The sequence below is a fragment of the Aegilops tauschii genome, chromosome 2, assembly GCF_002575655.3.
Source record: "Aegilops tauschii subsp. strangulata cultivar AL8/78 chromosome 2, Aet v6.0, whole genome shotgun sequence".
NCBI classification, from domain to species: Eukaryota; Viridiplantae; Streptophyta; class Magnoliopsida; order Poales; family Poaceae; genus Aegilops; species Aegilops tauschii.
Genome location: NC_053036.3, coordinates 144,785,107 through 144,797,998, shown reverse-complemented (window position 1 = coordinate 144,797,998; position 12,892 = coordinate 144,785,107).

The window sequence follows — 12,892 nt, the reverse complement described above, 5'->3', positions numbered from 1 at the left end:
TCCCAGCAACTCAAGACGTTCTGAACGCCTGGCAGTCACGTAGTGATGATTACTCCCTGGTTCAGTGCGGCGTGCTTTACAGCTTAGAACCGGGGCTGCAAAAGCGTTTTGAGCAGCACGGAGCATATGAGATGTTCCAAGAGCTGAAAATGGTTTTCCAAGCTCATGCCCGGGTCGAGAGATATGAAGTCTCCGACAAGTTCTACAGTTGTAAGATGGAGGAGAATAGTTCCGTCAGCGAACACATACTCAAAATGTCTGGGTTGCACAACCGCTTGTCTCAGCTGGGAGTTAATCTCCCGGATGACGCGGTCGTTGACAAAATCCTTCAGTCGCTCCCACCTAGCTACAAGAGCTTTGTGATGAACTTCAATATGCAGGGGATGGAAAAGACCATTCCTGAGGTATATTCAATGATGAAATCGGCGGAGGTGGAGATCAAAAAGGAACATCAAGTGTTGATGGTGAATAAAACCACTAAGTTCAAGAAAGGCAAGGGTAAGAAGAACTTCAAGAAAGACGGCAAGGGAGTTGCCGCGCCCGGTAAGCAAGCTGCCAGGAAGAAGACAAAGAATGGACCCAAGCCTGAGACTGAGTGCTTTTATTGCATGGGAAACAGTCATTGGAAGCGGAACTGCCCCAAGTACTTAGCGGATAAGAAGGCCGGCAATACCAAAGGTATATGTGATATACATGTTATAGATGTGTACCTAACCAGCGCTCGTAGTAGCTCCTGGGTATTTGATACCGGTGCGGTTGCTCATATTTGTAACTCAAAGCAGGAGCTGCGGAATAAGCGGAGACTGGCGAAGGACAAGGTGACGATGCGCGTCGGGAATGGTTCCAAGGTCGATGTGATCGCCGTCGGCACGCTACCTCTACATTTACCTACGGGACTAGTTTTAAACCTCAATAATTGTTATTTAGTGCCAGCTTTGAGCATGAACATTTAATCTGGATCTCGTTTAATGCGAGATGGCTACTCATTTAAATCCGAGAATAATGGTTGTTCTATTTATATGAGAGATATGTTTTATGGTCATGCCCCGCTGGTCAATGGTTTATTCTTAATGAATCTCGAACGTGATGTTACACATATTCATAGTGTGAATGCCAAGAAATGTAAGGTTGATAATGATAGTCCCACATACTTGTGGCACTGCCGCCTTGGTCACATTGGTGTCAAACGCATGAAGAAACTCCATGCAGATGGACTTTTGGAGTCTCTTGATTATGAATCATTTGACACGTGCGAACCATGCCTCATGGGCAAAATGACCAAGACTCCGTTCTCCGGAACAGTGGAGCGAGCAACCAACTTATTGGAAATCATACATACTGATGTGTGTGGTCCAATGAGCGTTGAGGCTCGCGGTGGCTATCGTTATGTTCTCACCCTCACTGATGACTTGAGTAGATATGGGTATGTCTACTTAATGAAACACAAGTTTGAGACCTTTGAAAAGTTCAAAGAATTTCAGAGTGAGGTTGAGAATCAACGTGACAGGAAAATAAAGTTCTTACGATCAGATCGTGGAGGGGAATATTTGAGTCACGAATTTGGCACACACTTAAGGAAATGTGGAATTGTTTCACAACTCACGCCGCCTAGAACACCTCAGCGTAATGGTGTGTCCGAACATCGTAATCGCACTCTATTGGATATGGTGCGATCTATGATGTCTCTTACCGATCTACCGCTATCATTCTGGGGTTATGCTTTAGAGACTGCTGCATTCACTTTAAATAGGGCTCCGTCAAAATCCGTTGAGACGACACCGTATGAATTATGGTTTGGAAAGAAACCTAAGCTGTCGTTTCTTAAAGCTTGGGGATGCAATGCTTATGTCAAGAAACTTCAACCTGAAAAGCTCGAACCCAAGTCGGAAAAATGTGTCTTCATAGGATACCCTAAGGAAACCATTGGGTATACCTTCTACCTCAGATCCGAAGGCAAGATCTTCGTTGCCAAGAACGGGTCCTTTCTGGAGAAAGGGTTTCTCTCGAAAGAAGTAAGTGGGAGGAAAGTGGAACTTGATGAGATGACCCCTCTCGAACCAGAAAGTAGCGCAGCACAAGAAAATGTTTCTGTGGTGCCTGCACCGACTAGAGAGGAAGTTAATGATGACGATCATGATCAAGTTACCACTGAACTTCGTAGGTCCACAAGGACACGTTCCGCACCAGAGTGGTACGGCAACCCTGTCCTGGAAATCATGTTGTTGGACAACGGTGAACCTTTGAACTATGAAGAAGCAATGGCGGGTCCAGATTCCAACAAATGGCTTGAAGCCATGCAATCCTAGATAGGATCCATGTATGAAAACAAAGTATGGACTTTGACAGACTTGCCCGATGATCGGCGAGCGATAGAACATAAATGGATCTTTAAGAAGAAGACGGACGCGGATGGAAATATTACCATCTATAAAGCTCGACTTGTCGCTAAGGGTTATCGAAAAGTTCAAGGAGTTGACTACGATGAGACCTTCTCACCCGTAGCGAAGCTGAAGTCCGTCCGAATCATGTTAGCAATTGCCGCATTCTACGATTATGAAATATGGCAAATGGACGTCAAAACGGCATTCCTTAACGGCTTCCTTAAGGAAGAATTGTATATGATGCAGCCGGAAGGTTTTGTCGATCCAAAGAATGCTGACAAAGTATGCAAGCTCCAACGCTCAATCTATGGGCTGGTGCAGGCATCTCGGAGTTGGAACATTCGCTTTGATGAGATGATCAAAGCGTTTGGGTTTACGCAGACTTATGGAGAAGCATGTGTTTACAAGAAAGTGAGTGGGAGCTCTGTAGCATTTCTCTTATTATATGTGGATGACATACTATTGATGGGAAATGATATAGAATTCTTGGAAAGTATAAAGGCCTACTTGAATAAGTGTTTTTCAATGAAGGACCTTGGAGAAGCTACTTACATATTAGGCATCAAGATCTATAGAGATAGATCGAGACGCCTCATAGGTCTTTCACAAAGCACATACCTTGATAAGATATTGAAGAAGTTCAATATGGATCAGTCCAAGAAGGGGTTCTTGCCTGTATTGCAAGGTGTGAGATTGAGCACGGCTCAATGCCCGACCACGGCAGAAGATAGAGAAAAGATGAGTGTCGTCCCCTATGCCTCGGCCATAGGTTCTATTATGTATGCCATGCTGTGTACCAGACCTGATGTAAACCTTGCCGTAAGTTTGGTAGGAAGGTACCAAAGTAATCCCGGCATGGAACACTGGACAGCGGTCAAGAACATCCTGAAGTACCTGAAAAGGACTAAGGATATGTTTCTCGTTTATGGAGGTGACAAAGAGCTCGTCGTAAAGGGTTATGTCGATGCTAGCTTCCACACAGATCTGGATGACTCTAAGTCACAAACCGGATACGTGTATATTTTGAATGGGGGGGCAGTCAGCTGGTGCAGTTGCAAGCAAAGCGTCGTGGCGGGATCTACATGTGAAGCGGAGTACATGGCAGCCTCGGAGGCAGCACATGAAGCAATCTGGATGAAGGAGTTCATTGCCGACCTAGGAGTTATTCCCAATGCATCGGGGCCGATGACTCTCTTTTGTGACAACACTGGAGCTATTGCCCTTGCCAAGGAGCCCAGGTTTCACAAGAAGACCAGGCACATCAAGCGTCGCTTCAACTCCATTCGTGAAAATGTTCAAAATGGAGACGTGGATATTTGTAAAGTGCATACGGATTTGAATGTCGCAGATCCGTTGACTAAACCTCTTCCACGAGCGAAACATGATCAACACCAGAACTCTATGGGTGTACGATTCATCACAATGTAACTAGATTATTGACTCTAGTGCAAGTGGGAGACTGTTGGAAATATGCCCTAGAGGCAATAATAAAATGGTTATTATTATATTTTCTTGTTCATGATAATTGTCTATTGTTCATGCTTTCATTGTGTTATCCAGAAATCGTAATACATGTGTGAATACATAGACCATAACATGTCCCTAGTGAGCCTCTAGTTGACTAGCTCGTTGATCAATAGATGGTTACGGTTTCCTGACCATGGACATTGGATGTCATTGATAACGGGATCACATCATTAGGAGAATGATGTGATGGACAAGACCCAATCCTAAGCATAGCACTAGATCGTGTAGTTCGTTTGCTAAAGCTTTTCTAATGTCAAGTATCATTTCCTTAGACCATGAGATCGTGCAACTCCCGGATACCGTAGGAATGCTTTGGGTGTACCAAACGTCACAACGTAACTGGGTGGCTATAAAGGTGCACTACAGGTATCTCCGAAAGTGTCTGTTGGGTTGGCTCGGATCGAGACTGGGATTTGTCACTCCGTATGACAGAGAGGTATCTCTGGGCCCACCCGGTATTGCATCATCATAATGAGCTCAATGTGACTAAGTAGTTAGTCACGGGATCATGCATTACGGAACGAGTAAAGTGACTTGCCGGTAACGAGATTGAATGAGGTATTGGGATACCGATGATCGAATCTCGGGCAAGTAAAGTACCGATTGACAAAGGGAATTGTATACGGGATTGCTTGAATCCTCGACATCGTGGTTCATCCGATGAGATCATCGTGGAACATGTGGGAGCCAACATGGGTATCCAGATCCCGCTGTTGGTTATTGGCTAGAGAGGTGTCTCGGTCATGTCTGCATGATTCCCGAACCCGTAGGGTCTACACACTTAAGGTTCGATGACGCTAGGGTTATAAGGAAGGTTTGTATGTGATTACCGAATGTTGTTCGGAGTCCCGGATGAGATCCCGGACGTCACGAGGAGTTTCGGAATGGTTCGGAGGTAAAGATTTATATATGGGAAGTCACCATACGGTCATCGGAAATGTTGGGGGGATACCGGTATTGTACCGGGACCACCGGAGGGGTTCCGGGGGTCCACCTGCCCCGGAGGGCCTTATGGGCTGTAGGTGCAAGGGAACCAGCCCTTAGTGGGCTGGACGCCAACCCCCCTAGGGCCCATGCACCTAGGGTTTGGGGGGAACCCTAAAGGGGGGCGCCCCCCTTGCTTGGGGGGCAAGCTCCCTCCCCCCTTGGCCGCCCCCCCCTAGATCTCATCTAGAGGGGCCGGCCCCCTTCCCCCTTCTCCCTATAAATAGAGGGGTGAGGGGAGGGCTGCAGGACCACATCCAAGGCGCAGCCCCTCCTCTCCCCAACACCTCTCCTCCGCGTGTGTTTGGCGAAGCCTTGCCGGAGAACTGTCACTCCACCACCACCACGCCGTCGTGCTGCTGTTGGAGCCTTATTCCTCAATCTCTCCCTCCTCCTTGCTGGATCAAGGCGTGGAAGACGTCACCGCTCCGTACGTGTGTTGAACGCGGAGGTGCCGTCCGTTCGGTGCTTGGATCATCGGTGATTTGGATCACGACGAGTACGACTCCATCAACCCCTTTCTCTTGAACGCTTCCGCTCGTGATCTACAAGGGTATGTAGATGCACTCCTCCCCTCTCGTTGCTAGTAAACTCCATAGATTGATCTTGGTGATGCGTAGCAAATTTTAATTTCTGCTACGATCCCCAACACTATTGGCATACAACTATCAAAACTGCATAACCTTGTACCTATATATCCTTTGAGAACAACTGAGTGACTCCGGCAAGTCCGTCTCGGGCGGCTCGGATATATGCATCCACCGAGCTGAGTGCGGTAAACTCTTGCTCGGAAAAGGCCGGAGCGCGCATGCCCTCTTTCAATCGATGGTGATTCATCATGCTCTCCACTTCGAAATTCCTGATAGATACGTCATCCGAATCCTCGTGAGGCTGCAGAACTGGCATTGCATCGGCTCTCATCCTAGTTGACGAGTCCGACACCGGATTGGCGGACATTCGGCTAACAGGGCGTTTTCCCACCGTCTGCCGCGTGTTTCTCCTGTCATCAAGGATAAGGAGAGACTTTTTACAATCCGGACTCGTGCCCAGGCATGTATTAAGCGGACATACCTCTTGGAAGACGATGAGGTTTCTGCAACACTCCTGATTCCCTTTCGTTTTGAGCGACTACCCTGCGTAGGGGCCGCCCTTGAGGAGGTACGGTCCGCCGAGCGCCAATCCTCTTAAAGTCTGGATCAGTATAATGGACAAAGGTGCAAGTAGGGATTTCCTTTTAAGAGTCCTCCAAATACTTATGATACAGAAGGGATACAGGTGGGGGTAGTCGGTGGTGATAGCCACTTCCGAGCCGTCAAGGCTCGCTTGATAAAATACCCCATCATCAAACTCTATGTATATATCCGGATCCTCGCGAAAGCTGTGGAGCAGGACATTGAACGTCCTCAATCATCTTCCGCCATGACTGTTTTAACAAAGAACAAATTGTATTAGCATGTCGTGACAGCAATAAAGCAACAAAGATAATCGAAGTCTTACCCATTCAATAGGGTTGTACATGGAATAGCCTTCCCGACAGTTTAAGCGGAGGAAATCTTCTTTTCACCCTTATACAGATCGGCCAATATTGTGGCCAGTTCAGCAGGGGTATCCGGACCCTTGCGTCTGTAACGGGACGCGTCATCTTCTCTGTTGTAACACCATAAGGGAGTTACTCTGGATTGGAGACGCTGGATGCACCTCTTTATTGCAATAGCCATAACCTCAATTATTGAGAGCTCAGTATGGGCTAGCAATCTGACCTTGCTGACCAACCTTTTTATTTCCGCACTATCTTCCTCCTTGGGACTTCGGGGACGCCAGTTGAAGCGCTTCTTTAAAGGAGCGCTGGAAAATTCAGGAAGGCCGCGCCGAACTGGGTCCGGCAGTGGGACGTCATCCATGTAGAACCATTCCGAAGACCACTTTGGATATACCTCTTTGGGAGTTCCTATGAGGTATCTGGATCCGGCTATACGCCACACTTCGGCACCGCCCACTTCAAATATGGAGCCTCCTTGATGGCGGGGAACGAGGCAAAAGAACTTCCTCCATAGTTCAAAATGGGCCTCGATGCCTAAGAACAGTTCACAGAGGGCAACGAAACCTGAGATGTGCAGAATCGAACCTGGGGTAAGGTTGTGCAGGTGAATGCCGTAAAATTCCAATAGGCCCCTCGGGAAGGGATGGATTGGAAATCCTAGGCCTCGCAATAGGAATGGGACGACGCACACCCTTTCCTCCTTATTGGGGTTGGGGAAATTCTCAGCCATCACATCGTTGCCGATTGAAGCCAATCCCGCTCGAACGAAGACTAGATCTACGAGGGGAAGATAGACCTGCGTCTGGAGTCGACTCAGCTGAAGATGAGGCACTGAGCAACTCTGCCAATCATCCTCTTGAGGGCCATGGGGGCGCGAAGAGGAGCCTGGGGCACTGGCCATGTTGGAAGGCCTTTTTCATAGCTAATCTTGACGGTTTTTCTTTTGCACGATGTGAGATGGCATTTGGGGATCTAAATCTCCTTATATAGATGTCGTCCGAGCATGATGAGGGGCTTATTTGCAAAAAATCACGGACCGTTCGTATTCACCCGGCGCACAGAAATCGAAGCGACAACAGGAAGGAGTCATAAAGACAGAACATAAAGGTTAGGTCCGGACTATCGTTGGTCCGAAGTATAATGAAGAACCCGCCTTGCAAAGCCGAAGACATGAGCCGGATACTACGTCATCATTGAAGGCAAGTTCAGGGGCTACTGAGGGAGACCCAGATTCGGGGGTCCTCAGGTGTCCGGCCTGTTCAAGCATGGGCCGGGCTGATGGGCCGTGAAGATAGAGCGGAAGATTATTCCCCGTGTTTGTATAGGACTCCTGGATGCGTGGAGGGCAAGATTGGAGTCCAGATGTATTGTTTCCTTCCCTTGTGAACCGCCTCTGTACCCCTCCGGTGTATATATAAACTGCAGGGTTTAGTCCGTAGAGATCATCAGAATTCATATAGGCTAGACATCTAGGGTTTAGCCATTACGATCTCGAGGTAGATCAACTCTTGTAACCCCTATACTCATCAAAGTCAATCAAGAAGGAAGTAGGGTTTTACCTCCATTAAGAGGGCCCCAACCTAGGTAAACATCGTGTCCCCTTTGTCTCCTGTTACCTTCGATCCTCAGACGCACAGTTTGGGACCCCCTACCCGAGATCGGTCGGTTTTGACACCGACAACAACGACGCTATGATGGAGATCAAGGTGTGAAGCCGGTGACGATGGAAATCATGACAGTGCTTTGGAGATGGAGATCAAAGGCACAAGATGATGATGGCCATATCATGTCACATATTTTGATTGCATGTGATGTTTATCTTTTATGCATCTTATTTTGCTTAGTACGGCGGTAGCATTATAAGATGATCTCTTACTAAAATTTCAAGGTATAAGTGTTATCCCTGAGTATGCACCGTTGCGACAGTTCGTCATGCTGAGACACCACGTGATGATCGGGTGTGATAAGCTCTTGGTTCACATACAACGGGTGCAAGACAGTTTTGCACATGCGGAATACTCGGGTTAAACTTGACGAGCCTAGCATGTACAGACATGGCCTCGGAACACTGGAGACCGAAAGGTCGAACGTGAATCATATAGTAGATATGATCAACATAGAGATGTTCACCATTGAAGACTACTCCATCTCACGTGATGATCGGACATGGTTTAGTTGATATGGATCACGTGATCATTTAGATGACTCTAGGGATGTCTATCTAAGTGGGAGTTGTTAAGTAATATGATTAATTGAACTTAATTTATCATGAACTTAGTCTTGATAGTTTTTGCATATCTATGTTGTAGATCAATAGCTCGCGTATAGCTCCGCTGTTTTATTTTTGATATGTTCCTAGAGAAAACTAAGTTGAAAGATGATAGTAGCAATGATGCGGATTGGTTCCGTGATCTGAGGATTATCCTCATTGCTGCACAGAAGAATTATGTCCTTGATGCACCACTAGGTAACAAACCTATTGCTGGAGCAGATGCAGACGTTATGAACGTTTTGCAAGCTCGGTATGATGACTACTTGATAGTTTAGTGCACCATGCTTTACGGCTTAGAACCGGGACTTCAAAAATGTTTTAAACGCCATGGAGCATATGAGATGTTCCAAGAACTGAAATTGGTACTTCAGACTCATGCCTGTGTCGAGAGGTATGAGACCTCTGACAAGTACTTTGCCTACAAGATGGACGAGAATAGCTCAGCTAGTGAGCATGTGCTAAGAATGTCTGGGTACTACAATCGCTTGAATCAAGTGGGAGTTAATCTTCCAGAAAAGATTGTGATTGACAGAGTTCTCTAGTCACGACCATCAAGTTACTAGAACTTCGTGATGAACTATAATATGCAAGGGATGACGAAAACGATTCCCAAGCTCTTCGCGATGCTGAACTCAGCAAAGGTAGAAATCAAGAAATAGCATCAAGTGTTGATGGTTAACAAGACCACTAGTTTCAAGAAAAAAGGGCAAGCGAAAGAAAGGGAAACTTCAAAAAGAATGGCAAGGAAGTTGCCACTCCCATGAAGAAGCCCAAAGATAGACCCAAGCCTAATACTGAGTGCTTCTACTGCAAGGAAATTTTCACTGGAAGTGGAACTGCCCTAGATACTTGGCGAATAAGAAGGATGGCAAAGTGAACAAAGGTATATTTGATATACATGTTATTGATGTGTACTTTACTAGTTTTTATAGCAACCCCTCGGTATTTGATACTGGTTCAGTTGCTAAGAGTAGTAACTCGAAACAGGAGTTGCAAAATAAACAGACACTAGTTAAGGGTGAGGTGACGATGTGTGTTGGAAGTGATTGCAAGGTTGATAAGATCACCATCGCACACTCCCTTTACCTTCGGGATTAGTGTTGAACCTAAAATAAATGTTATTTGGTGTTTGTGTTGAGCATGAATATGATTGGATCATGTTTATTGCAATACGGTTATTCATTTAAGTCAAAGAATAATTGTTGTTATATTTACATGAATAAAACCTTCTATAGTCATACACTCAATATAAATGGTTTATTGAATCTCGATCGTGGTGATACACATATTCATAATATTGATGCCAAAAGATGCAAAGTTGATAATGATAGTGCAGCATATTTGTGGCACTGCCGTTTAGGTCATATTGGTGTAAAGCGCATGAAGACAACTCCATGCGGATGGACTTTTGTAATCACTTGATTATTATTCATTTGATGCTTGCGAACCATGCCTCATGGGCAAGACGACTAAAACTCCGTTCTCCGGAAAAATGGAGCGAGCTACTAACTTATTGGAAATAATACATACCGATGTATGCGGTCCGATGAGTGTTGAGGCTTGCGGCGGGTACCATTATTTTCTAAACTTCACAGATAATTTGAGCAGATATGGGTATATCTACTTAATGAAACACAAGTCTGATACATTTGAAAAGTTCAAAGAATTTCAGAGTGAAGTAGAGAATCATCGTAACAAGAAAATAAAGTTTCTGCGATCTGATCACGGAGGCGAATATTTGAGTTACGAGTTTGGCCTTCATTTAAAACAATGTGGAATAGTTTCACAACTCACGCACATGGCACACCACAGCTTAATGGTGTGTCTGAATGTGGTAACCGTACTTTATTAGATATGGTGCGATCTATGATGTCTCTTACCGATTTACCACTATCGTTTTGGGGTTATGCATTAGAGACAGTTGCATTCATGTTAAATAGGGCACCATCTAAATCCGTTGAGATGACATCGTATGAACTGTGGTTTGGCAAGAAAGCTAAGCTGTCGTTTCTTAAAGTTTGGGGTTGCGACATTTATGTCAGGCTTCAGCCTGATAAGCTCGAACCCAAATCGGAGAAGTGCATCTTCATAGGATACCCTAAGGAAACAATTGGGTACACCTTCTACCACAGATCCGAAGGCAAGATCTTTATTGCCGAGAATGGAACCTTTCTAGAGAAGGAGTTTCTCTCGAAAGAAGTGAGTGAGAGGAAAGTAGAACTTGATGAGGTAATTGTACCTTCTCTCAATTTGGAAAGTAGCACATTCGATAAATCCGTTCCCGTGATGCCTACACCAACTAGAGAGGAAGTTAATGATGATGATCATGAAACTTCAGATCAAGTTAGTACTAGACCTCGTAGGTCAAACGGACCATGTTCCGCACCAGAGTGGTACAGTAATCTTGTCCTAGAAGTCATGTTACTAGACCATGACGAACCTACGAACTATGAAGAAGCAATGATGAGCCTAGATTTCGACAGATGGCTTGAGGCCATAAAATCTGAGATAGGATCCATGTATGAGAACAATGTGTGGAATTTGGTGGACTTGCCCAATGATCGGCAAGCCATTGAGAATAAATGGATCTTCAAGAGGAAGACGGACGTTGATGTTAGTGTTACTATCTACAAAGCTCGACTTGTTGCAAAAGGATTTCGACAAGTTCAAGGTGTTGACTACGATGAGATTTTCTCACTCGTAGTGATGCTTAAGTCTGTCCGAATCATGTTAGCAATTGCCACATTTTATGAAATCTGGCAGATAGATATCAAAACTGCATTCCTTGATGGATTTCTTAAAGAAGAGTTGTATATGATGCAACCAAAAGGTTTTGTCGATCCTAAAGGTGCTAACAAAGTGTGCAAACTCCAGCGATCCATCTATGGACTGGTGCAAGTATCTCGGAGTTGGAATATACGCTTTGATAAGGTGATCAAAGCATATAGTTTTATACAGACTTATGGTGAAGCCTGTATTTACAAGAAAGTGAGTGGGAGCTCTGTAGCATTTCTGATATTATATGTGGATGACATATTATTGATTGGAAATGATATAGAATTTCTGCATAGCATAAAAGGATACTTGAATAAAGATTTTTTTTTTCAATGAAAGGCCTCGGTGAATCTACTTATATATTGGGCATCAAGATCTATAGGGATAGATCGAGACGCTTATAGGACTTTCACAAAGCACATACCTTGACGAGATTTTGAAGAAGTTCAAAATGGATCAGTCAAAGATGGAGTTCTTTCCTGTATTGTAAGGTGTGAAGTTGAGTAAGACTCAAAGCCCGACCACGGCATAAGATAGAGAGAGAATGAAAGTCATTCCATATGCTTCAGCCATAGGTTCTATAAAGTATGCCATGCTATGTACCAGACCTATTGTGTACCTTGCCATGAGTTTGGCAAGGGGGTACAATAGTGATCCATGAGTAGATCACTGACATCGGTCAAAATTATCCTTAGAGGACTAAGGAAATATTTCTCGGTTATGGAGGTGATAAAGAGTTCGTCGTACAGAGTTACGTCGATGCAAGCTTTGACACCGATCTGGATGACTCTAAGTCTCGATCCGGATAGATATTAAACGTGGGAGCAATAAGCTAGAGTAGCTCCATGCAGAGCATTGTAAACATAGAAATTTGCAAAACACATACGGATCTGAATGTGGCAAACCCGTTGACTAAAAACTTCTCTCACAAGCAAAACATGATCACACCTTAGTACTCTTTGGGTGTTAATCACATAGCGATGTGAACTAGATTATTGACTCTAGTAAACCCTTTGGGTGTTGGTCACATGGCGATGTGAACTATGGGTGTTCATCACATAAAGATGTGAATTATTGGTGTTAAATCACATGGCGATGTGAACTAGATTATTGACTCTAGTGAAAGTGGGAGACTGAAGGAAATATGCCCTAGAGGCAATAATAAAGTTTTTATTTTATATTTCCTTATATCATGATAAATGTTTATTATTCATGCTAGAATTGTATTAACCGGAAACTTGATACATGTGTGGATACATAGACAAAACACCGTGTCCCTAGTAAGCCTCTACTAGACTAGCTCGTTAATTAAAGATGGTTAAGTTTCCTAACCATAGACATGTGTTGTCATTTGATGAACGGGATCACATCATTAGGAGAATGATGTGATGGACAAGACCCATCTGTTAGCTT